Genomic DNA, 24413 nt, shown 5'->3' with positions numbered 1-24413 from the left:
GTAGATTGTAAAAATATTGTCCTTTTATATTGATGGTGGACATAAAATCTGCCAGTGATATGAACGTTTATAGGTTTCTCCTGTGTAATGTGAGTGACATGTACCGTGGAGCTGACCCTTTCCGTCTCAAGAATGTAAATCAATATTATGCCCCGTACACACAGCCGGATTTTCCAACGGAAAATGTGTGATTGGACCTTGTTGTCAGAAATTCCGACCGTATGTGGGCTCCATCACACATTTTCCATCGGAGTTTCCGACACACAAAGTTTGAGAGCTTGCTATAAAATTTTCCGACAACAAAATCCGTTGTCGGAAATTCCGATCGTGTGTACACAAATCCGATACACAAAGTGCCACGCATGCTCAGAATAAATTAAGAGAAGAAAGCTATTGGCTTCTGCCCCGTTTATAGTCCCAACGTACGTGTTTTACGTCACTGCGTTCAGTACGATCAGAATTTCCGACAACTTTGTGTGACCGTGTGTATGCAAGACAAGTTTGAGCCAACATCCGTTGGAAAAAATCCTAGGATTTTGTTGTCGGAATGTCCGATCAATGTCCGACCGTGTGTACGGGGCATTAGGGCTCTTGTACACTACAGCTTCTAAACTGAGTTTAGGAGCTTTTAGTGTCTTTTTTTCCAACGCTCCTAAACTCAACTGGTATTTCTTTTTTTTTTTTTTTGGTGTTTTTGGCTGTTTTTTTGCCAAAGCTCCTAAACTCAATGCCATGAAAACCTATGTGCCCACGCACACATAGGTTTTTACAGGAGTTTAGAAGGTGCTGCGGTTTGGGGAGGTTCAACCTCCCTCTCCTGAATGCAGAAGAATCATGTTCAGGATAGGAATGTTTTGACCACCGGTGTCCTGTCAAAAAGCCGCTACCCATCAGAATATGTAACGGAAGTGACATTTCCGGCACAGCCATCTTGGTACACCTGCATAAGCCTATAGTCAGAAGGCGGCAAGCGGACATCTTTTTACACCCACTGAAGTCTTGCATTTCACACTTAGTTTTACCAGTTAACTGAGCTTATCTAATGAAATACAGTATTTGGAAGTCCGTGTGACTGTTTTGCTAATCTGACAGAACAAAGATGCTTTTAAAATTCAATATCAAAACAGTTGATGGATTTCTAAATACTGTATTTCACTATATAAGCTGAGTTTACTTGTAAAAATAAGTGTGAAGTGCAAGACTCCGATGGGTTTAAAAAGATGTCCGCTTGGCGACTTCAGTCTGTAGGCTTACTGCGGACGAGTGTGGGTGTACCGAGATGGCCGCACGAAACGTCACTAATGTTGGATTTTCTGATGGGTAGCAGCTTTCTGATAGAACAACGGCCGCAAAACGTGGCCGCAATTTTGATCTGTTTTGCGCTTTCCCGCGGCTGGTGCTCGACCTAGTTTGTGTGTACATAGAGTCATTGACCTGGAAAAATGTGCAGATCAGCAACTGAAAGTTCTGCTTACTTGTTCTGGGTTGTTTATTCAAAATATTAAAATAGACTTCAGCATGACATCCAGGCAGGTAACTAGCATTGTCCGTAGGAGAGCTTAACAATAGAATCTTTCATGTTTCTCTCATGGCAGGATTTTAGTAAAAGTTTGTATGCGTGGGAGTGATATTATAGTGTTCAATTTATAAAGCCCAGTTTTACCAACAATTACCACTAGTTTGTTACAGCTATGGACTAAAAATCTCAAAAATGTGTTTTTTTTTAAGTATAATTGCTTGATGATGTTGGGAAGAAGTTATGTATTTTTTTTATCTTTACTGTCCTCCTTTTCTAGCCCTCTCCTGGTAGGCAGTCACTGTATCCATAATTGCTACCCTGTTTCCCCGAAAATAAGACCTAGCGTGATTGTCGGTGATGGCTGCAATATAAGCCCTACCCACCAAATAAGCCCTAGTTAAAGTCCTTGTAGGTCTTATTTTCAGGGTAGGGCTTATTTTTGGGGAAACAGGGTAGGGCTTATTTGGGTTGTAGGGCTTATATTGCAGCTATCACTGACAATCACGCTAGGTCTTATTTTCGGTGAAACAGGGTATTAATTCTTAAAACAACTTTTACAATCTACCCTTGTCCTCCGACTACCACCCTCTGCAAAAAATTCAATGAGGTTTTGGGCTACATAGATTTAGGCAGGTACTGAGGGATAAGGGTGTTATGATTACTGGGTGGTAAAAAGGTGCTCCTATTAGTGAAAATGGTCCATTTCTAAAATAATACCCACGCTCCAGTACTACCCAGTGCTGCAGTAACTTGAAATGTAGAGTTGAAAAAGTTGAAAAATACCACTGGACCGGTAAGGTTATCTTATTATCTTAAAGTATTAATGTTGATGTGAGTAATCTGGTTTCCAGAGAATCTTCTCGCTCTCCCTGGCTTGTAGTTGAAGGTAACAAAATTGCAGCTTAAAGCACAGTGCTAAGGGGTCCAAATATGGCTTTATTCCAATAAAAGTCAGGGGGTCAATCCAAAGAGTAACCAATTCATTTCAAGGGTCCAAAAACACCCCCCATCCCTTTCGGGGCTTGAGATTGAAAACAATGAGAATGGACTAGAAGTCAGCTGGACCTTTAACCACTTGAAGCCTGCGCTATAGCCGAAAGACGGCTACAGGGTGGGCTTAAATTGTCGGGAGGGCGTACATGGACGTCCTCCCGTGCTCGTGCTGCCCTTGGGAGTAAGGGGGCGATCACGGCTCTTTACCACGTGATCAGCTGTCAGCCAATCACATAATGTAAACAGAAGCCAGTAATCTGCTCCCCCCCCCTCACACTGACAGAAAACAACAAGCCGATTACCGGCTTCTGTGAAAGGGACATCGGTCCCACACAGTGCTGCTAACCAGTGCCCATCAGTGCTGCCAATCAGTGCCTCATCATCAGTGCCACCTATTAGTGCTGCCTATCAGTGCCCATCTATGCCACCTATCAGTGCAGAGTCATCAGTGCCACCTATCAGTGCCGCCTTATCAATGCCTATCGGTGCCCATCAGTGCAGCCTCATTAGCGCACAAAAGTGAAGGAGAAAAATTAACCTTTGGCTAAATTTTATAACAAATTTTATGAAAAATGTTTTGTTTTTTTAAATTTTTTTTGCCTTTTTTTGTTTGTTTAGCAAAAAACAAAACAAAAAAAAACCTAGTGGTGATTAAATACCACCAAAAGAAAGCTCTATTTGTATGGAAAAAATGATAAAAATTTAATCTGGGTACAGAGTTGCATGAGCGCACAATTGTTATTCAAAGAGTGACAGCACTGAAAGCTGAAAATTTGGCCTCGATAGGAAGGGGGGTGCATGTGCCCAGTAAGCAAGTGGTTAATGATATTTCATACAATGTAATTACGAGCACAGGTCTTGTCGGAAGCTTGGTTTGGCAGCAATTTACACTTTTTGAAATGTAGTTTATGACAGACATCTTTTTTGCAGTGTCAAATAAGGAACAAGAACAACCGTTTGGCCTCCAAAAACTAAACTGGAGGCCAAAAGAAAACAAAAATGTTGTGCCTTTTTAATATGCATTACTAAAATGTTTGACTAGACGTCTCTGATTCCATTCTGGTCCAGCATGTTAATGATAGATAATTATATTCCAGCATGAGAAAAATATAAGCATTTGTAAACTTATGCACATCTAAATGAAGAAGATTGGAATGGGTTTCTCCAGACGCGGCAGACGATCGACAATGGATAAACTTGCTTGCTTATGTCACCTTGTTCTCTTCTGCAGGCAGACTTTTGTAATAATAGGGTTGTGCGATTTTCATTTTAATAACCATACTGCTCAATGCTTTTTTTTTTTTTTTTTTTTTTTTTAATACATGCCTGAACGAATGCAGGACCTGTTGAGTGTGCTTTTCAAAGGCTTAGAAATCATAAATATTTATGCGAGTTTACAATAACTATATATTAGGGAAAACAACTCCTTTCTAGTTTGTGCGTCTGTGTGTGTGGTGCTAATGCTGCCTTTAACTGCCCAGAGACACAGCCTTCTCATAACATGTCCTGGTAAAATACCTTGAGAATGCTTTTTTTACAGTTATTTTGATAAGTGGCAAAAAAAAGGCACCCTACAGATTCTGTGATAATAGGATTTATTTTTCAAAGGACACCTCTAGGATATGAAGTGCTATAGAGAGAGAGAGAGGGAAAAAAAAAAGTCTGGGAAAATACTGGGTCCCGGTTGAAGACTATTTCAATAATGTATTAAAGGAAAAGAAAGCTTGACAAAGAAATAGAATTATGGGTTTTGTTTTGTTATAAGGGCCATTCCAAACTATATAAATACGTTTATTTACATTTGCAGTTTTGGTCATAGCCACATTTCAGTGAAAATCAAACAAAGAAATGCATGGGATAAAACCCAGCCTACTTGTCCAAGACTTCTGTTTTTCATCCAACACTGTTGAAATGTCTTTAATGCTGATAACCTGATATTCCAGGAACACTATCTCCAGAGACTTGTTAATGCCAGGCATTCCTGCCCCTGCCCCCTTGTACAGGCCATCGAGGTTTTCTAGCACAGAATCATGTGACTAGAGGCCACAGCCCTGTAAGCACTGCTCACGAGTGTGTTTTCTGACATTAACTCTTTAAAATAAACACATCAGGCAAAAATATAGCTTTTGTACCACATAATAGGTAAAAACATATGTATAACGTCCAAAAAAGTGAAAAAAAAAATACTGTCCACCAAGTGAAAAAATTATGACTATTAAGATTAAAGAAAAGTCCCGGCATCAGTGAATAATGTCAGAGGATGAACATCTTGAAAACATCGGTAAGGCAAATGACATCGGTGTGAAGGAAAACTCTTTAAAAAAGAAGCATGTGAGAAAAACCGCCACCAATTGTATGAAGGCTTACCGGAAGTAGAAGACTTAAAGGGGCTTATACCTCTTAAGTCAAACTGGCTTATGGTGATGAACACCGTGTATGGAGGACCATCAGGGATCCTAGGCAGATCTTTAAATGATGTTGATCAACACCCAATCCACAGCATACAGGCACACATGGGGCTCAAATAGAAGGAGGAAAGGCCAGAGGATATCCTTATGCTCACACGTTGAAACCAAGAAACAAAGAAAGGCTCCACATAGTGTGATATTGTTTAAAAATCACATTTATTTTAAAAGAGTAGCAATGGAACACTCAGGTTTAGGAAGTGCATACAAGGCTATAAAAAGGCATGAAGAGGCGCAGTGATGTTGACAGAGGTCGTTTCGTCTGATTAGACGTCATCTGGGCTATCTCAACTTGTTTTTTGAAGGTGTGATTAGCATTGTCATTCTTATCCTCCTTTCAGTAATGACCTTTTTAAACGTTCTAGCATGCCTGGTGACTCAATACTTTATTGGCTCTTTCCAGTGCTGCTCCCCCTAAATTAGGACACAGAGGCAGCAGTGTGAGCCATTGGCCCCTGCTGCTGTCAATCAAATCCTGTGAGGGAAAGAGCAGGGCTGGGCTGGGCTGCGCTGTGCGTGTCTGGGCACACACAGTCCAGCTTTGGAGGCCGCCTGATAACAGAGTGTGTCCACTATTTTAAAAAGAGTAACAATGGAACACTCACGTTTAGGAAGTGCATACAAGGCTATAAAAAGGCATGAAGAGGAGCAGTGACATTGACAGAGGTCGATACGACGCGTTTCGTCTGATTAGACGTCATCTGGGCTATCTCAACTTGTTTTTTGAAGGTGTGATTAGCATTGTCATTCTTATCCTCCTTTCAGTAATGACCTTTTTAAATGTTCTTGCATGCCTGGTGACTCAATACTTTATTGGCTGCATATGTCTTAAATTTCAGTTACTCATTATGTAGTGTACCAAATAAACATGGCAGAACCAAAGATTTTGCTTCCAAAAGCAAGTTGGCAATGACAGCTCCCATATCTATAGCCTAGAAGGTTTATCTAAAGATAGTTTTCTATTTAAGATACATTAATAATTTAGTTTATTCAGCATGCAATAGAGCTTAGTTATGTCGCATGAGGCTGTATATTCTGCAATATTTACATTTTTGGTAAACTCATTCAATGAATCCAAGCTCTGCAAGCTGAGATAATGCACTGCATTGATGCATTCACACAATTTTACAGTAACCATGAGATAAAACAAAGTTCAGGAATATTCATTTATCCCATTGTTTTGCAAATCTATGTACACTACAAACTGTATGATTGAATCAATTCTGATATTGCCATTTTACTAACCTGACTTCTTCTTATTCTAAATAGGAAACCTTTGATTTCTTTGCAAGTATTAAAGATTCTAACTACCAGCAAGATTGGTTTCATTTAAAGAGCACCTGTCATTTCAGATCCATCATGACAGCGCCTGTTAGCGGGCATCCACTTACCTGCTGCCGCCACGTCCCTCATCTTGTTGTATCACCGCCGCATCACTAGTCTTCCCCCGATGTTGGAGAGTCAACAGCGGGTCAGAGGAGGAGTCGCTGCGGGACAGAGATGACAGTTGCTCTATAAAAATTGATTTAAGTCGAGTTGATTTGAATCAAATCTTTTTACTAGTGATTCAAATTGTGATTTAATTTGACTTGATGTAAATCAAATACACCCTGTTATAAAGTGGTTCTAAAGGCATACGTTTTTTACCCTAATGCATTCTCTGCATTGGGATAAAAAAAAACTTCCATGATTACCTCCCCACAACCCCCTTAAATACTTACTTGGCTCCTCTTTCTTTCCAGTGCTGCTCCCCCTCAATTAGGACACAGAGGCTGCAGTGGGAGCAATTGGCCCCTGCTGCTGTCAATCAAATCCTGTGAGAGAAAGAGCAGGGCTGGGCTGCGCTATGCATGTCTGGGCACACACATTCCAGCTTTGGAGGCCGCCCGATAACAATGTGTCCACTATCCAGTTTGTCCATGACATATTGGGTGATTTACTAAAACTGGAGAATGCAAAAATCTGGTGCAGCTCTGCAAAGAAACCAATCAGCTTCCAGTTTTGTTTTTTTGTCAAAGCTTAAAGGATAAGTTCACCTTTCTAAATAAAATAATAAATGCACATCTTTTTGCAGGTAAAAAAATGTGCATTTATTATTTTTTTTTGTTGGGCTGGGAAGCATTAGCAGATCGTTGGTGCAATGCAGGGCTCTTGCAGACTTTATTATTTTTTTCAGTGATTTTTTGAAGGTCTTTTGGGAATTCATACCATTTTCTTTATACCAACTTATAATGTTTTGTTTTTGAACACCTCTAATCAAGTAAGGTGATAATACACGCTGCACTTTATATATATATGTGGGCATTTTTCGCATATACACCAAGAATAGTTTTCCTACACGTTTGAAATTTCATCATTCCTACATATATAGTAATTTATGTACAGTTTTTTTTTATTTATTCACATTCTTTATTTGATACACCTCACCAGTTTCTGCACATTAGACAAGGTTTAGTGGAACAGCGCCAATCACCCCGTACTGGGACTCTATATTATTTAGAGTTTCACGTGGGTGTTGTTATGTGCTGGAGGGGCTGTAGTTCCTTTGTTACCTAAGCGCGGAGCTATTTGTTTCTTATATCTCTCGGTCTAATCAAGTAAGGTGATAATACAGGCTGCACTTTATATATATGTGGGTATTTTTCGCATATACACCAAGAATAGTTTTCCTACACGTTTGAAATTTCATCATTCCTACATATATAATAATTTATGTACAGTTTTTTCTATTTATTTACATTTTTTATTTGATACACCACACTAGTTTCTGCACATTAGACGAGGTTTAGTGGAACAGCGCCAATCACCCCGTATTGGGTCTTTCGGCTATGGCCTGGTCGGCAAGTGGTTAATTAAACAAGCTGAAGTTAGACGCTGGTTGGCTGCCATACACAGCTGAGCCTGATTTTGCACTCTCCAGTTTTAGTAAATCAACCCCATAGTGTCATTATGTATATGGTCCACATTAATTTAGTCTTGGGTAGACTGACTCTTTTTGATATAGTGTCTTCTCCCAGCAGAAGGATGAGAAATAATCTTGCTCTGCTGATCCAATTAAGAATAAACATTTGACTTTTTTTTTTCTGTTGCTCAGCAATTTTAATTCAATTTCGCTCAGAAATTGAATTTAATATATTAACAGACACGCGCTTGGCCTTCTCCTGCCATGTTGCAAGCCTGATCTCTGACCAGGCCCTGCTATCTATTTACAGGTGTTCTGTATAATAGCACAGAGCCTTAGCTCACTGAGCCATTGTGACCTGAGCTTGTGGAGGGACTGAGCAAAGCATAAAAGTACAAATGTTTTTCAGTTCACTGGTGGCTTAAGTTAGCAATTTGTCAAAGTTCTGCCTGAATGAGACAGAGGACCAAGCTATTTGTTATGGCATCCATCAGGCTGTCATTTTGTATTCACCTTTATTTCCTGGACCCTTAATAACTGTCTAATAAAATAATCTGACATACACTCCACTGTGGAAACTTAAGTTGACTTTGTGCATGTAGGCTTTGTTTGTGGTAAGTGAATTTGCTTCTGTTTAAGAGCAACTGCTTTGTCACTTTACGAGACACAAACATAGACATCTTTACCAGTGTTGATCAGTTATTAGTACATGCTGGCTGCAGTTACATTTTCAAGACATCCCCAAATGTGGTATACACAAAAATCTATGAGGTTTTATGCAGGGCTTTTTTTATCTCGTCAGAATAGGTGCAGGTACTAAGGAGTAAAATGGTATGTATGCCACAGTCCTTGTAACCACCCCATATGCTTTAATTACTGTGCCACAAGTAATGCTGTGTACACACGGGCGGACTTTCCGACCAGACTGGTCCGACGGACCGAATCCAGCGGACAATCCAACCGTGTGTGGGCTGCGTCGGACTTCCGACGGACCGTTTCGGTCGGAAATCCGACGGACTTTACATTTGAAACCTGCTTCAAATCTTTACGTCCTAACTCCGCCGGACCTAACGGAAAGCCCATTCGTCTGTATGCTGGTCCGACGGAGGGCAGGGTACTACATCTCACGCTTGCTGCAATAGGAAAACAAATGTTCCTATTGCGACGAGCGCGAGGTGGAGGCAACGATGTCCCTTAGGTCTGGTATGGATTTTAAGTGGAACACCCTACGCCGAAAAAACGGCGTGGGGTCCCCCCAACATCCATACCAGACCCCTATCCAAGCACACAGCCTGGCCAGTCAGGAAAAGGGGTGGGGACGGGCGAGCGCCCCCCCTCCTTAACCGTACCAGGCTGCATGCCCTCAACATGGGGGGTGCTTTGGGGGAGGGGGCGCCCTGCGCCCCCCTCCCCCAAAGCACCTTGTCCCCATGTTGATGAGGACAAGGGCCTCTTCCCGACAACCCTGGCCGTTGGTTGTCGGGGTCTGCAGGCGGGGGGCTTATCGGAATCCGGGAGCCCCCTTTAATAAGGGGGCCCCCAGATCCCGGCCCCCCACCCTATGTGAATGAGTATGGGGTACATGGTACCCCTGCCCATTCACCTGGGGAAAAAGTGTCAATAAAAAAAACACAGTACACAGGTTTTTAAAGTAATTTATTAGACAGCTCCGGGGTCTTTTTCCGACCTTGGGGGTCTTCTTCCGACTTTGCCGCTCTCTCCGGCCTCTTCTCCCGGTGTCCGGTTCTTCTCCCGCTCTCCGGCCTCTTCTCCCGCTCTCCGGCCTCTTCTCCCGGTGTCCGGTTCTTCTGCCAGCTCCTCCTCTATCTTCTGCCGCTCTTTTGCTAGCGGTGGCCCGGACTTCTGCGTCGTCTTCTTCCCTCTTCTCTTCTTCCGATGTTGACACAACACTCTCTCCTGCTGTAATGCTGTGTGAGCGCTCCGCAATGACTTATATAGGCAGTGACCCCGCCCCCTTATGACGTCACAGTTTCAGGGCATGTTGGGACTGTGATGTCATAAGGGGGCGTGGTCACCAGGTGATGTTGACCAATCATGTGTCTTCCATTTCCTGCAGGATGCTGCTGTTTGTAATAATCTCCCTTCATGCCGCTTAGTGCAGAATTATACGATAATCCATTTTTCCTTCTATCCTGACAAATACTCCAGTCCTTGCTGCAGAGAAACACCCCCATAACATATTACCACCTCCATGCTTTACTGTAGGAATGGTGGTTTTTGGATGGTGAGCTGTATTGGATTTCCACCAGACATATCGTTTTGGTGTTGATGCCAAATAATTCACTTTTAGCCTCATCTGATGGCAAAGCTTAGTTGTGACTGCATGTGACTTTTCTCGAGAAGTGGCATTTTTCTTGCAACCCTCCCATACAAGCCACATTTGTGCAGAATTTGTGATATTGTTGTCTCGTGTACACAATGACCACTCTTGGTCATAAATACCTGCAACTGCTTCTGAGTTGCTGTAGGCCTCTTAGTAGCCTCTCTGACCAATTTCCTCCTGGCTCTTTCATCCAGTTTGGAGCGACCTCCTGACCCAGGGAGGGTCTGTGTTGTACCAAATACCTTCTACTTCTTAATAATAGACATCACTGTGCTTCTAGGCATAGATAAAGCCTTTGCCATTTTTTTGTATCCATCTCCTGACTTGTGTCTGTCCACAACTTTATCCTGAAGATGTTTTGACAGTGCCTTACCACCCATAGCTGATTTTTTGCTTTGGTTGCACTACGATGGACTGAAATGCTTGAGGAAAGCTCTTGCTCATGCTGAGTGATCCTGCTTTTGTTTTGTTGTTGTTGTTTTTTTTATGAAATCTTGGTGTTATATCTTTCACTTGGAAGTTATAAGTTGCACTGAGTAAAACCAGCTGGATAGAACAAAAACTGTGTCTGTTTTCATTTCAGGTTGCAAAGCAACACAATGTGATTATTTTAAAGATGGTTATTCTTTTCTATACCCACTGTACCACACCCTAAAATTAAGTAGACACATGCGCAAAAAACATAGCTGTATCTTGAATATGTGTGTGCCAGGATTACATTTTCTACTTCAGAAAGAACCAAGCAAACTTTTCTAAAGTGAAAACTGAACATTTTTCTCCCCCTTCTCAGCATGTGATGGTTGTCAATACCGACCTCCAACAGTGTTAATGCAGGGCAAGCACAAATTATTCTGGGTATATAACTTACCCACTTGCTGACCAGCCGCCGTCATTATACTGCGGCAGGCCGGCATGATCCCGCGAGCCGTCGTAGCTATATGTCGACTCCTTTAAGCGGGATAGCAGGCGCGCGCTCGCTGCACTGCGGGGGGGGGGGGGCGATGCTCGTGGCCAAAGGTCGCAATGACCGCCGCCCACGAGCAATCATGGGCACGAGAGGCAGAGCAGGGACGTATGTGTAAACACACAAATCCCTGTTCTGTTCTGTGAGGAGAGACAGATCGTGAGTTCCTAATAGCTAGGAACCATGATCTGTCATTTCCTCTAGGTCAGTTCTCTCCCCCCTACAGTTAGAAACACACACACAGGGAACACAGTTAACCCCTTGATCGCCCCCTAGTCTTAACTCCTTCCCTGCCAGTGACATTTTTACAGTAATCAGTGAATTTTTATAGCACTGATTGCTGTATAAATGCCAATGGTCCCAAAAATGTGTTGATGTGTCGGCTATAATGTCGCAGATCGCCGCCATTACTAGTAAAAAAATAAAATAATAAAAAAAATGCTATAAATCTATTCCCTATTTTATAGACGCCATAACTTTTGTGCAAACTAATCAATATAAGCCTATTGCATTTTTTTTTTTTTTTACCAAAAATATGTATAATACATATCGGCCTAAACCGAGAAAAAAATAGCTTTTTTTAAAAAAAAAAATGGGGATATTTATTATTGCAAAAAGTACAAAATATTGTATATTTTGTATATAATATTTTTTCAAAATTGTCACTATTTTTTGTTTATAGCGCAAAAAATAAAAAACAGAGAGATAATCAAATACCATCAAAAGAAAGCTCTATTTGTGGGAAAAAAGGGACATCAATTTTGTTTCGGTGTAACGTCGCACGACCGCGCAATTGTCAGTTAAAGCGACGCAGTGCCGTATCGCAAAAAATGATCTGGTCATTCAGCAGCCAAATCTTCCAGGGCTGAAGTGGTTAAAGTAATCTAATCTGCATGAAATAGGGTAATAAGTTATATTTAAAATGTAAACTGCTCTGTCATTAAAGGCTATAAAAAGTAGCTATATTGACAAAAATATTAGAGAGGCAAAAATCTGCACAAGGTCCTAATGAAGAGGCGTTTTCCTTCAATGCTCATAAGCAACAAAAACTGTTGACCAACTGGTTGATAACCATGGACCCACAGGTTTAGACTCCTTATGACAAGGTTATTTATCTTTACGTCTTGGGCATTTGAGTTTACAAAAGGGCCCATTCATACTCCAGTATTCCATTGTGGAGCGTTAATGCGTGCAAATGAAGGCAGGTTATAGCATGCATTAACATGCATTGCATAAGGCATCTCATTGATCACGAACAGGCTGCCAATGCTCCACAATTGATAAACCCCCCCCCCATATATAACCCTGTTTAACCACTTCAGCCCTGGAAGGATTTACCCCCTTAATGACATGCCTTTTTTTGCGATGCGGCACTGTGTCGCTTAAACTGACATATGCGCGGTCATGTGACGCTGTACCCAAACAAAATTTATGTCCTTTTTCCCCCACAAATAAAACTTAATTTTTTTGGTCATATTTGATCACCTCTGCGGTTTTTATTTTTTGTGCTATAAACAAAAAAAGAGCGACAATTTTGAAAAAAAAAAATACAACATTTTTTACTTTCTGCTATAAAACATTTCCAAAAAAAAGGTAAAAAAACAAATTTATTCATCAATTTAGGCCAATTTGTATTCTGCTACATATTTTTGGTAAAAAAAATCCCAATAAGCGTATATTGATTGGTTTGTGCAAAATTTACCACGTCTACAAAATAAAGGATAGATTTATGGCATTTTTATTTTGTATTTCTTTTTTACTAGTAATGGCGGTGATCAGTGATTTTTAGCGGGACTGCGACATTGCGGCGGACAGATCGGACACCTAACTGAAATTTTTGACACTTTTTTTGGGAACCAGTGACATTATTACAGTGATCCGTTCTAAAAATATGCACTAACATTGTACTAATGAAACTGGCAGGGAAGGGGTTAACATCAGGGGCGATCAAAGGGTTAACTGTTTTGCTTCACTGTGTGTTCCAACTGTATGGGGGATGGGCTCATTGGCACAACACACAGATCAGTCTTCCTGCATAGCAGAAAGACACGATCTGTGTGATCTTCCCTGTCAGAATGGAGATTTGCCTTGTTTACACAGGCAGATTCCCGTTCTGTCACTGTGGGGAATGATCATGGGTGGCCGGCGGACGTCGAGTCCGCCAGACCCGCTCATTGGCTCCCTCGCTGGCCAATAGGAGCGCACGCGCGCCCACAAATCGCCCGTGTACGAGCCGACGTACACCTGCGGCGATTTGCACAGAAGAGCCAACCTGCCGCAGTATAACTGCGGCAGCTGGTTGGCAAGTGGTTAAATAATGCACTGCACCACAACACACAGTATATTTGTTTGGGTGTACGGTGGGACCTGCTGTGCAATGCATTGGGGTGCAATTCACAATGAGTTGTGATTAACATGTGTTTCAGCACACATTTGTCATAATGAGCAAGTGTGAATGGGCCTTAAGAGCCAATAGTTACTTTGGCTGTTTGGCTGTGTTACATGTGTACATTGGGTATATAAAAGAATCGCCCCCCTTTAAAATAATCATATTTTTTGCTTAGCTACCGTTGATTTATCCTCCATGCTTTTGCTCTTTTAACAGTACAGTGTGTGTGTTTTTTTTTTCTAATAATAAATCCCCTTTTTCCTGTGCTCTGACTGATGATCACGTGTCCTCCCTTGCTCTTCATCCCGATCTAACGGAGCCAAGTGGGAGGGGCTGAGATTCCCTGCTCTCCCACAAAAATACACTGTGAGGAATTGCAGCTTCAGGGGGGAGGAGCAGCTTCAGAAAAAAAGTACAGCCAATGAAGGGGGGGAGGGGGGCGGGGAGAGAAGGAGAGGGGAGTGGTGGGGAGAGAAGAAGAGGGGAGGGGTGGGGAGAGAAGGAGGGAGGGGGGAAGGGTGAGAAGAGAGAATGACGAGGAGAGGGGTGGGGTGGTCAGAGAAGGAGGGGGGAGGGGTGGGGAGAGAAGGAGGGGTGGGAAGACAGGGGTGGAGATAGAAGGAGAGGGGTGGGGTGGTCAGAGAAGGAGGGGGGAGGGGTGGGGAGAGAAGGAGGGGTGGGAAGACAGGGGTGGAGATAGAAGGAGAGGAGAGGGGTGGGGTGGTCAGAGAAGGAGGGGGGAGGGGTGGGGAGAGAAGGAGGGGTGGGAAGACAGGGGTGGAGATAGGAGAGGAGAGGGAAGGGGTGGGCAGGAGGGGAGATTGTGTTCCTACTGAACACTACGGAGCTGCCTGGGAGAGGGAGGGGTAGAGGGGGAAGATGCACAGGAGAAAAGCTGAATGACAGAGGCCCGGTAAGATCGGCGGGAGGCGGCGGGAGTGGGGGACGTCTCCTCCCGCTCCTCCGGCATAACAGCCGAGCGGCTTTTAGCCGCATCGGTTGTTATATCTGGAAAGCCTATCGCCGGCTCTAAAAAACAGTACCGAGATGATGCCTGCAGCTGCGGGCATCATCCCAGTATAACCCCCGAAAGCCGAGTACGCACATCTGCGTACGCTCGACGGGAAGGGGTTAATGTTGTTGTACAGAATATGCTGTTTTGGTAATACTCCACAGTCCCTATTGTTACCTATTCAACAGTCACTTTGTAGTGAAAAATAAATACAAATCCTCAGAATAAACCAATGCATAGTTAGCTCTGTTTAGAAATGTAATATCATTAGGGCATGTCTCTGGGCATAATGTAAAGGTCTTCTTGCCTCCGTGTTGTGTACTAACCTAAAGTGCATGTTTTCTCGGTCTCTCCCTGTTTTTTCTTGCATTGCCTGTCAGTAAATAGCCATTCTCATCTTCCATTGTCTGAAAAACAGTTGGGTTTACAGGTTGCTTTGAAACCTTGAGTGTCTCCGCAATGGCGATAGGCTGTGTGCATAACTTTAGAAAACCCTGGCCTCTATTGGAGCAGATTTGCCACTGAGACATATGCGTTTTCAAAGTCACGGGAGCAAGCCTGGAAAATTAGGCTCTTCTCTATAAAACATTAAGTCATAAATCATTGTGAAATTCCCACCCCAATAAATCTTCCACAATGAAAACCTTTTGATACTCATTCGTTATTAATGACAAGGAGAACTTAATTCTGTTGGCAAACAGTGGTGTTCCAATTTTATACATAGCATTTAACAGTCTAATGAGAGATGAATTTATACGTGCTGGCTTCAGGTTTACTCTTGTCGGAAAGTTTAAAGCCGAGGGTTCCCCACTCCGTGTATATATATCTTGTTTTCCTGATGAATATTAATGCCTAACGAACAATCTGACACTGTCGGTTTGTCATTGTTAAAAGGAGAGCTGTAGTTGCAGAGGTGGAGTTTGCCATTTTCTAATCCAAACTTCTTTTAATGAAGGCATTTGCATAAAGATAATGCTCTGCTTTTAAGCGATGAGCCCTTCTTATTTATGCCTTCAGTTCTTTGTAAAGACAGTAAAAAAAAGAAGAAAAAAATCAGATGTTATTCCACCTTTAACATTTCATTATACCTAAACATAATACAGTACAAATGTTTAAGTTCCTTATTTGAAGATTTCTCCTTTTTTAAAAAAAAAATGATGGCTGTTGTCAGGGGTAACACCATCCACAGATTTGGTATTAATGGCAGACATAACTGCCCAGTGAGTTAGCTTTGTGGTCCACTTCAATACCTTAGGGCGTGATATGACGTCCTTGACTTTGTGAGGGGATATCTGAATGATGCCTGCAGCTACAGGCATCATTCAGATATCATTCTTTCCAGCCGGCGATTCTGTGCACGATAAGAATGATCATAGCGGCAGTTCCACCGCTTGACCATTCTTATAGGCGAAGGGGACGCCCCCCCCCCTCCCGCCGCTATCCGGTGCTTCTCCGGGCTTTCCCGTGCCATCGGGGGCCCGGAGAAAGAATCGGCTGGCGCCGGATAGATAGAATAGAATGCATTAAGGTGAAAAAACATGAAGGTTTACAACCCCTTTAACCACTTAAGGACCGAGCCTCTTTCTGAGATTAGGTGTTTACAAGTTAAAAACATTTTTTTTGCTAGAAAATTACTTAGAACCCCCCAAACATTATATATATTTTTTCCCTAACACCCTAGAGAATAAAATGGCGGTCCTTGCAATACTTTTTGTCACACCGCATTTGCGCTGAGGTGTCTTACAAGCCCACTTTTTTTGGAAAACATTCAGTTTTTTTAATTAAAAAATAAGACAACAGTAAAGTTAGCCCAATTTTTATTTTTGTTGTGAAAGATGATGTCGCCGAGTAAATTGATACCCAACATGTCACGCTTTAAAGTTGTGCCCACTCGACGACAAACTTTTACCCTTAAGAATCTCCATAGGTGATGTTTAAAACATTCTACAGGTTGCATGTTTTGAGTTACAGAGGTGCTCTAGGGCTAGAATTATTGCTCTCACTCTAACGATCGTGGCGATACCTCACATGTGTGGTTTGAACACCGTTCTCATATGCGGGCGCTACACACGTATGCGTTTGCTTCTGCACTTGAGCTTGGGGGGGGTGGGGGTGCGTTTGAATTTTTTTTTTTTTCTAATTTATTTTACCTTTTACTTTTAATTTTTACACTGTTCTTTTAAAAAAAATTGTGTCACTTTTATTCCTATTACAAGGAATGTAAACACCCCTTGTAATGGAAAGAAAGCATGACAGGACCTCGTAAAATGAGATCTGGTGTCAAAAAGACCTCAGATCTCATATTTACACTAAAATGCAATTAAAAAAATGAAATGTCATTTGAAAAAAATAAAAATGTCCCTTTTAAAAGCTATGGGTGTAAATGATGTTTTGACGTCGCTTCCACTCTGCAATGAAATGGAGACGGGAGGGGGCCATCTTCCACCTCACTCATCTCCATGCCAAGCTAGGGAGCAGACGCGATCGCCTCCGCCGCTGCCGGCGGAGGGCACCGGAGAGCGGCAGGAGGGGGGTGGCCCTCTCCCACCACCGATAAAAGTGATCTCGCGGCGAATCCACCGCAGAGGCCACTTTTATCTTGAAGCGGACCGCCCGCTGAAGAAGAGGATACTGGGGTTATGGAAGCTAGCTGCTTTATTCCTCTTCAAAGTAGCGACGTAAAACGACGGAGGGCGGTCCGGAAGTGGTTAAAGGGAATATATAATGTTCTTCATTATGGCAACAATAAAGAAGAAAATATCTATAGAGGGTTATACAGTGTTCTGCATAAATAAGTACACCCCAACAGATTTGTCAGAAAACCTTTACTTTCCTTTCAGAATCAACATTTTCTATGGGTCACTACACTACAAAATACTCCCACGAATGTGGGCCATTGATTGCAACCAAGATTTGTTAATTTGCAAACACAAAAAATAATATTTTTCCTAACAAATTCATTCAAGACCATGTTGGAAAAATGAATACAACCACTAAGCTTTGGGGAAAATTAGTGCAACTGCACTTGAATAGGACAGTCTACTTGGCTTTAGTGAATCATCCCTAATAACACTCTCCCAATTTGGGGAAATATTGCTCATTTACTGAATTTTTTTTTTTATTCCACATGTTTTTCATGCTTAAAGTGGTACTATAAACATTGTTTGCATTAAGTTTAAAAAGCGTTTTCAGTTTCTCTGTGACCCCCTTCCCCTGTGTGAAGGGGAAGAGAGGAGAGAAAAGATCAGCGATGTGCATGGCTGGATCTATTCTCCCCTCTTTTCATCTTTACACAGCATTAGAGCAGCAGCAGGAGCCATTGGCTCTTGCTGCTGTCAATCAGATACAGTGCGGAGGAAGTGGGGGGCGGGCCTAAGTCCCGCTGTGTAAGTCTTTGGAGCGCTTTCGTCATAGCCAGCAGCTGGCTATGGTAGTCCCTAAGACAGTGGTTCTCAACTCCAGTCCTCAGGACCCACCAACAGGCCAGGTTTGCAAGATAGTTGAAATACATCACAGGTGATATCACTTGCTGCTCAGTGATTGCAGTATTCTAGTCTGCAACTCCCCAAGGTAATACTTAAAATCTGGCCTGTTGGTGGGTCCTGAGGACTGGAGTTGAGAACCACTGTCCTAAGAAGAAGAGGAGGGGCCAAGATCGCCGCCGAGGATCCCAGAAGAGGTGGATCGGGGCCACTGCACAGAGCAGGTACGTATAACATGTTTGTTATTTTAATTAAAAAACATTTTTTGACTTTAGTAATACTTTAAAGGGGTTGTAAAGTTATTTTTTTTTTTTTTTAAAAATAACAAACATGTTATACTTACCTTCACTGTGCAGCTCGTTCTGCACAGAGTGGCCCCGAACCTGGTCTTCTGGGGTCACTCGGCGGCTGTTTCAGCTCCTCCCCGCAAGCATTTACCACCTTCATGCGAGCTCCCTCGCACGGTGGTGAGTGCTTGCGGGCGCGCTCCCGTGATACAGCCGGCGGCTATAGCCGCTTGCTGTATCACTCGGCCCCGCCCCCCGGCGCGCCGCGTCATCGGATGTGATTGACAGCAGCGCGAGCCAATGGCTGCGCTGCTTTCAATCCACCCACTGCATCCAATCAGCGACCAGGCTGAGCTGCAATGAAGCTGACGAGGACGAGGAGCGAAGATTCGAGGCGTCAGGTAAGTAAAACGGGGGGCCTGGGGGCGGCAGTACTGTCAAAAGTTTTTTCACCTTAATGCATAGAATGCATTAAGGTGAAAAAATTTTTACCTTTACAACCCCTTTAAATATCTTGTGTTACCAAATGAAACTGTCTTACTACTATTTGCTTACATTTGTGACTGAAACCACCATAACTTCTCACTATGCCAATGTATGTATAGAAGAATGTTGGATGTTTTTATATCCTTGCAGTTTCTAAATGAATACAATATAATTAAAAAAAAACTCTTTTTTTTTTTTTACACTTCTTTTAAACTGTATGCATGAAAGCTTTGCTGCAATTCTTTATAGCCTGTAGGAACCATTGAACTCTATAAGAATGCATGTTTTGATGAAAACAGACTTGTTATACACTCATGCACTTAGGCAGAACGACTTGCAGCGCGACTGCCTTAGGTGACCTGCACGCGACTTCAGCGGCGGATTGCAAAATGACTTCTGTATAGAAGTCAATGCAAGTCGCCCTGAAGTTGTCCCGAAGTACATTTCTTTGTGTGACCAGGAACACTGCATACAGTGTTTGGGCAACAGCAGACAGCAGCAGCCTATTGACTTTCATTGCACTCTCTGGCAGCCCCACAACGTACTGCAGATAGGCAGCCCAAACAGGCAAAGCATACATTGCTGCCTACTTCTGGGTTTAGGGCGCTGGCATCCGCCGCGGTTGTACACAGTGGGAGCCTGTCAGCAAGTTCCAGGCCAATGATTCACAGCTGGGACCTGCTGATCGCCTGTGTTCAATCACAGCCCAGGGCTCTGTGTTGAAAATTAACACAGAGCTCTGTATTGAAAATCAACACAGAGCTTTGTTCAGGGGGAACAATCTCTTTGTTTCTCATCCCTGCAAAGCAGGAATGAGAAAGTAAGAGATCAATTTGTAAAAGTGGCACACTTTACACGCGTTACACATAGTTAGGCACACCTTTAACCCCTTGATTGCCCTAGATGTTAACCTCATCCCAGCCAGTGTCATTAGTACAGTGACCATGTATAGTAATTGTCACTGATTAGTGTCAGTGGCAGTTGGTTTCCCCCAGTGTCAGTTAGTGTCAGCTTGCCCACTACACTATCGCAGTCCCATTATAAGTGGTTGAACACCGACATTAGTAGTATTTCAAAAATATATAAAAATTCCAGTATATATACCATAGTTTGTATGCCCTATAACTTTCACTTTTTTTTTTTATCAGACATGTAGCAGAATACATTTTGGCCATTTTTATTGGATATGTTTTGTAGCACAAAGTAAAAAAAAATTGTTTTTTTTCCCCCAAAATTTTCAGTCTTTTTTCGTTTATCTCACGTAAGATAAAAAACCCAGTGGTGATCAAGTACCACCAAAATGAAGGTCAATTTGTGTGAAAAAAAAAATCATTTGCATTTTGTTTGGGTACAGTGTTGAATGACCGCACAATTACCAGTTAGTAGTAGTAGCATGTAGCATGGTCTGGTCATAAAGGGGGTAATACCTTCTGCAGCTGAAGTTTTTTACGTAAAACAGATGCTGGAATTGCTTCTGTATCTATGATCTATGTGAAGATAACCTGAATGGGCATGCTGCACCATGACACATAATCAGACATTGAGAACTGGTTCAGTCTCACAATAACAGATTATAACACTTTAAAGGGGCAGAGGGGACACGTGTATTGGTGAGCGAAGAAAGCAGAGAGCCTTTGCAAAGTGCTTTAGCCTCATAGTAGGTTGTTTTTGAAGCCATCAAAGGCATTCTAGAATAAAGAGGCAAAGGTGGAAGGTTCCTTTAAGTAGTTCTGCTGTTTAACCATGGGGGAGACTATTACATATTTTCTTGTAAATATGTTCTTTTAGTAATGGAAAAGCAAAGCTGAGGAGAAAAAAAAACAAACCCAGGTGTCATTGTGAACATTTGTTTTAGCTTAAAAAAAAAGCATACACAGTAAATTTAAGATGAATATAAAAGTTAAGTTGCTGAGTAGAGAAGCTGACTTAAGGCAGCAAAGAAAAAAATGTTCAATATTATGAACCCTGCGCTTTGCGAACATTTCTTTCTAATGCACAAAAAGTGACTAATAAAACCAGCAGAAAGAAGCGTAAGCAATTTTTACTTTTTACATTTCAGAATAGGAAATAACTTGTAAGGCTCATAACAGCAAAACATTCCACAAAGCTGTAAAACAAAATAAATAAATCTAGCTTGCTTTGTATGTTTGGTCTTTCAGGGATCTGTAGATATCTATGCTCAACCAAAACATAGATGTGCCACTTTTATGGTGAACCTGTGGCCATACTCTGGACATTCAAGTGTTTATATATTATTAAGTATACAGTGCATCCGGAAAGTATTCACACACTTCACTTTTTCCACATTTTGTTATGTTACAGCCTTATTCCAAAATGGATTAAATTCATTATTTTCCCCAAAATTCTACAAACAATACCCCATAATGGCAACATGAAAGAAGTTTGCTTGAAGTCTTTGCAAAATTATTAAAAATAAAAAAACGAAAAAAATCCCATGTACATAAGTATTTACAGCCTTTTCCATGACACTCAAAATTGAGCTCAGGTGTATCCTGTTTCCACTGATCAATCTTGAGATGTTTCTACAACTTGATTGGAGTCCACCTGTGGTAAATTCTGTTGATTGGACATGATTTGGAAAGGCACAGACCTGTCTCTATAAGGTCCCTCATGTAACAGTGCATGTCAGAGCACAAACCAAGCCATGAAATCCAAGGCATTGTCTGTAGACCTCCAAGACAGGATTGTATTGAGGCACAGATCTGGGGAAGGGCACAGAAAAATTTCTGCAGCATTGAAGGTCCCAGTGAGCACAGTGGCCTCCATTATCCATAAATGGAAGAATTTTGGAACCACTAGGACTCTTCCTAGAGCGGGCTGCCTGGCCAAACTCAGTGATCAGGGGGAGAAGAGCCTTAGTCAGGGAGGTGACCAAGAACCCGAACCCAGCGTTACTCTGTAGAAAGAAGAGAAGCTTCCAGAAGAGTAGCCAGATGGAAGCTACTCCTCAGTAAAAGGCACATGACAGCCCATCTGGAGTTTGCCAAAAGACACCTGAGGGACTCTCAGACCATGAGAAACAAAATTCTCGGATCTGATGAAACAAAGATTGAACTCTTTGGCCTGAATGGCAAGCGTCATGTCTGGAGGAAACCAGGCACCGCTCATCACCTGGCCAATACCATCCCTTCAGTGAAGCATGGTGGTGGCAGAATCATGCTGTGGGGATGTTTTTCAGCAGCAGGAACTGGGATACTAGTCATGATAGAGCGAAAGATGAATACAGCAATGTACAGAGACATCCTTGATGAAAACCTGCTCCAGAGTGCTCTGGACCTCAGACTGGGGCAAAGGTTCCTCTTCCAACAGGACAAAGACCCTAAGCACACAACCAAGATAACAAACCAGTGGCTATGGGGAAAATCTGTAAATGTATTGCTGTGAAGTTTGGGAGTTCAGTGCCCCTTCAGTGAAATGAATGGAAGTCTCCTGAAAGTTAGGGAAAGTCACATTTTATATCAGTTGTCACCGAAACAGGTGTTCCAGTGACAACAGTAAAATGACTGGTTCTCCCATACTTTATCTTGGTCACAATGGTCACTATGAAATATTGATAGAGTACTCTCCCTAGTGATGTCAAAGACCACAATAAAAGCCTGACAATGGTTTCAACTCTTCCACACCTCATCCAAAATTTAAACCAAGTTTTGGCTTTAGATATACATTAACCCTTTCATGACTAAGCCTATTTTTGAAATTTGGTGTTTACAAGTTAAAATCCATATTTTTTGCTAGAAAATTACTTAGAACCCCCAAACATTATATATATTTTTTTAGCAAAGAATCTAGAGAATAAAATGACGATTGTTGCAATATTTTTTATCACACGGTATTTGTGCAGCGGTGTTTTAAACGCAAATTTTTGGAAAAGTGACACTTTCATGAATTTTAAAAAATCCAAACAGTAAAGTTACCCCAATTTTTTTGTATAATGTGAAAGATGATGTTACGCCGAGTAAATAGATACCAAACATGTCACCCTTTATAATTGCACGCACTCGTGGAATGGCGACGAACTACGGTACCTTTGAATTTCCATAGGCGACGCTTTAAAAAATTTTTACGGTTACCAGGTTTGAGCTACAGAGGAGGTCTAGGGCTAGAATTATTGCTCTCGCTCTGACGATCGCGGCGATACCTCACATGTGTGGTTTGAACACCGTTTACATATGCGGGCGCGACTTCCGTATGCGTTTTCTTCGCTGCGCGAGCTCGCGGGGACAGGGGCACTTTAAAAAAATTTTTTTTTTTTTTTTTTATTTAATTTATTTATTTTTGTACTTTATAAATTGTGTTTAAATTTTTTTTTTTTTTTTTTTACTTTTATTGCTGTCACAAGCAATGTAAACATCCCTTGTGACAGTAATATGTGGTGACAGGTACTCTTTATGGAGGGATGGGGGGTCTAAAAGACCCCCCATCCCTCCTTTACACTTCAAAGTATTCAGATCGCCGAAAACGGCGATTCTGAATACTGTGTACTTTTTTAAATTCGGCGCCATTGGCAGCCGAGTAAACGGGAAGTGACGTCATGACGTCGCTTCCGCATTTACAAGAAGAAGGCTGGAACGAAGCCGCTCGCAGCTTCGTTCCAGTCCGCCCCCAGCCGCCGAAGGCAGCGGACCGGACACCGGGCCTCCCGATCGCACGGGAGGCCCGGTAACAGCGGCGGGAGGCGGCGGGAGGGGGGGGATGTCCCCTCCCGCTCCTCCGGTATAACAACCGAGCGGCTTTTAGCCGCATCGGTTGTTATATTCGGGTAGCCGATCGCCCGCTGAAAACAACGGTACCGGGATGATGCCTGCAGCTGCGGGCATCATCCCGGTATAACCCCGGAAAGCCGAGGACGCATATATGCGTTCGGTCGGCGGGAAGGGGTTAAAGTGTAAGTTCAGGCAAATACTAACTAACTCTAAACCTGCTCTCTGCCACATTCTAAAGCTAATCTAACCCTGTAAAGCAAAAATCGCTGTACTTGCCTATTCTGCAGCCGATCCAGTCCGGTTTCCAGTGGTGGAAGCTGTGTGCAGTAGAGGACCGACAACGACTGTGAAATAGCTGGGAAGTGACGTCACCCATAGAGTTAGACCCCATACACACTATTAGATTTTCTGCAGATTTTTGTCTTCAAATTTACCAAAACCGTATAATATGAGGTCAAACCTTAAGAGTTTCAATTTGTATGCAATCAGGCAGGCCCTTGCACTACATAGTTTTGGTAAATCTGAAGACAAAAATCTGCAGAAAATCTTATAGTGTGTATGGGACCTTACTATGGGGCTTCCGTTGTCGGCTGCCTGTCCTGTACCCAACTCCACACTGAAGCTGCCACTGACGGCTGATGCTGGGATCGGACTGGAGCGGCAGCAGAACAGATAAGTATAGGCATTTTTGCTTTACAGGGTTAGATAGATTAGGTTTAGAATGTAGAGAGCAGGTTTAGCATTAGGTTTTGCCTGAACTTCCACTTTAAGTTCCTGCTAATTTATAAGCTATGAGTATTAAAAACTTTATTTATATGGGGCATTAGGAGCTGTATGCCCTTGGAA

At 42.4% G+C, this 24413-nt stretch overlaps 1 protein-coding gene across 6 annotated transcripts in view; it reads left to right on the top strand.

The window, feature by feature from the left end:
• MGMT (O-6-methylguanine-DNA methyltransferase) overlaps positions 1 to 24413 on the top strand; it is a 728754-nt gene that overhangs the window by 111012 nt on the left and 593329 nt on the right. The window lies entirely within an intron of this gene.

The sequence above is a fragment of the Aquarana catesbeiana genome, linkage group LG08, assembly GCF_042186555.1.
Source record: "Aquarana catesbeiana isolate 2022-GZ linkage group LG08, ASM4218655v1, whole genome shotgun sequence".
In the NCBI taxonomy this organism is placed as follows: Eukaryota; Metazoa; Chordata; class Amphibia; order Anura; family Ranidae; genus Aquarana; species Aquarana catesbeiana.
Note: the sequence above shows the minus strand (reverse complement) of the source record. Positions and strands in the feature narration are given on the sequence as shown.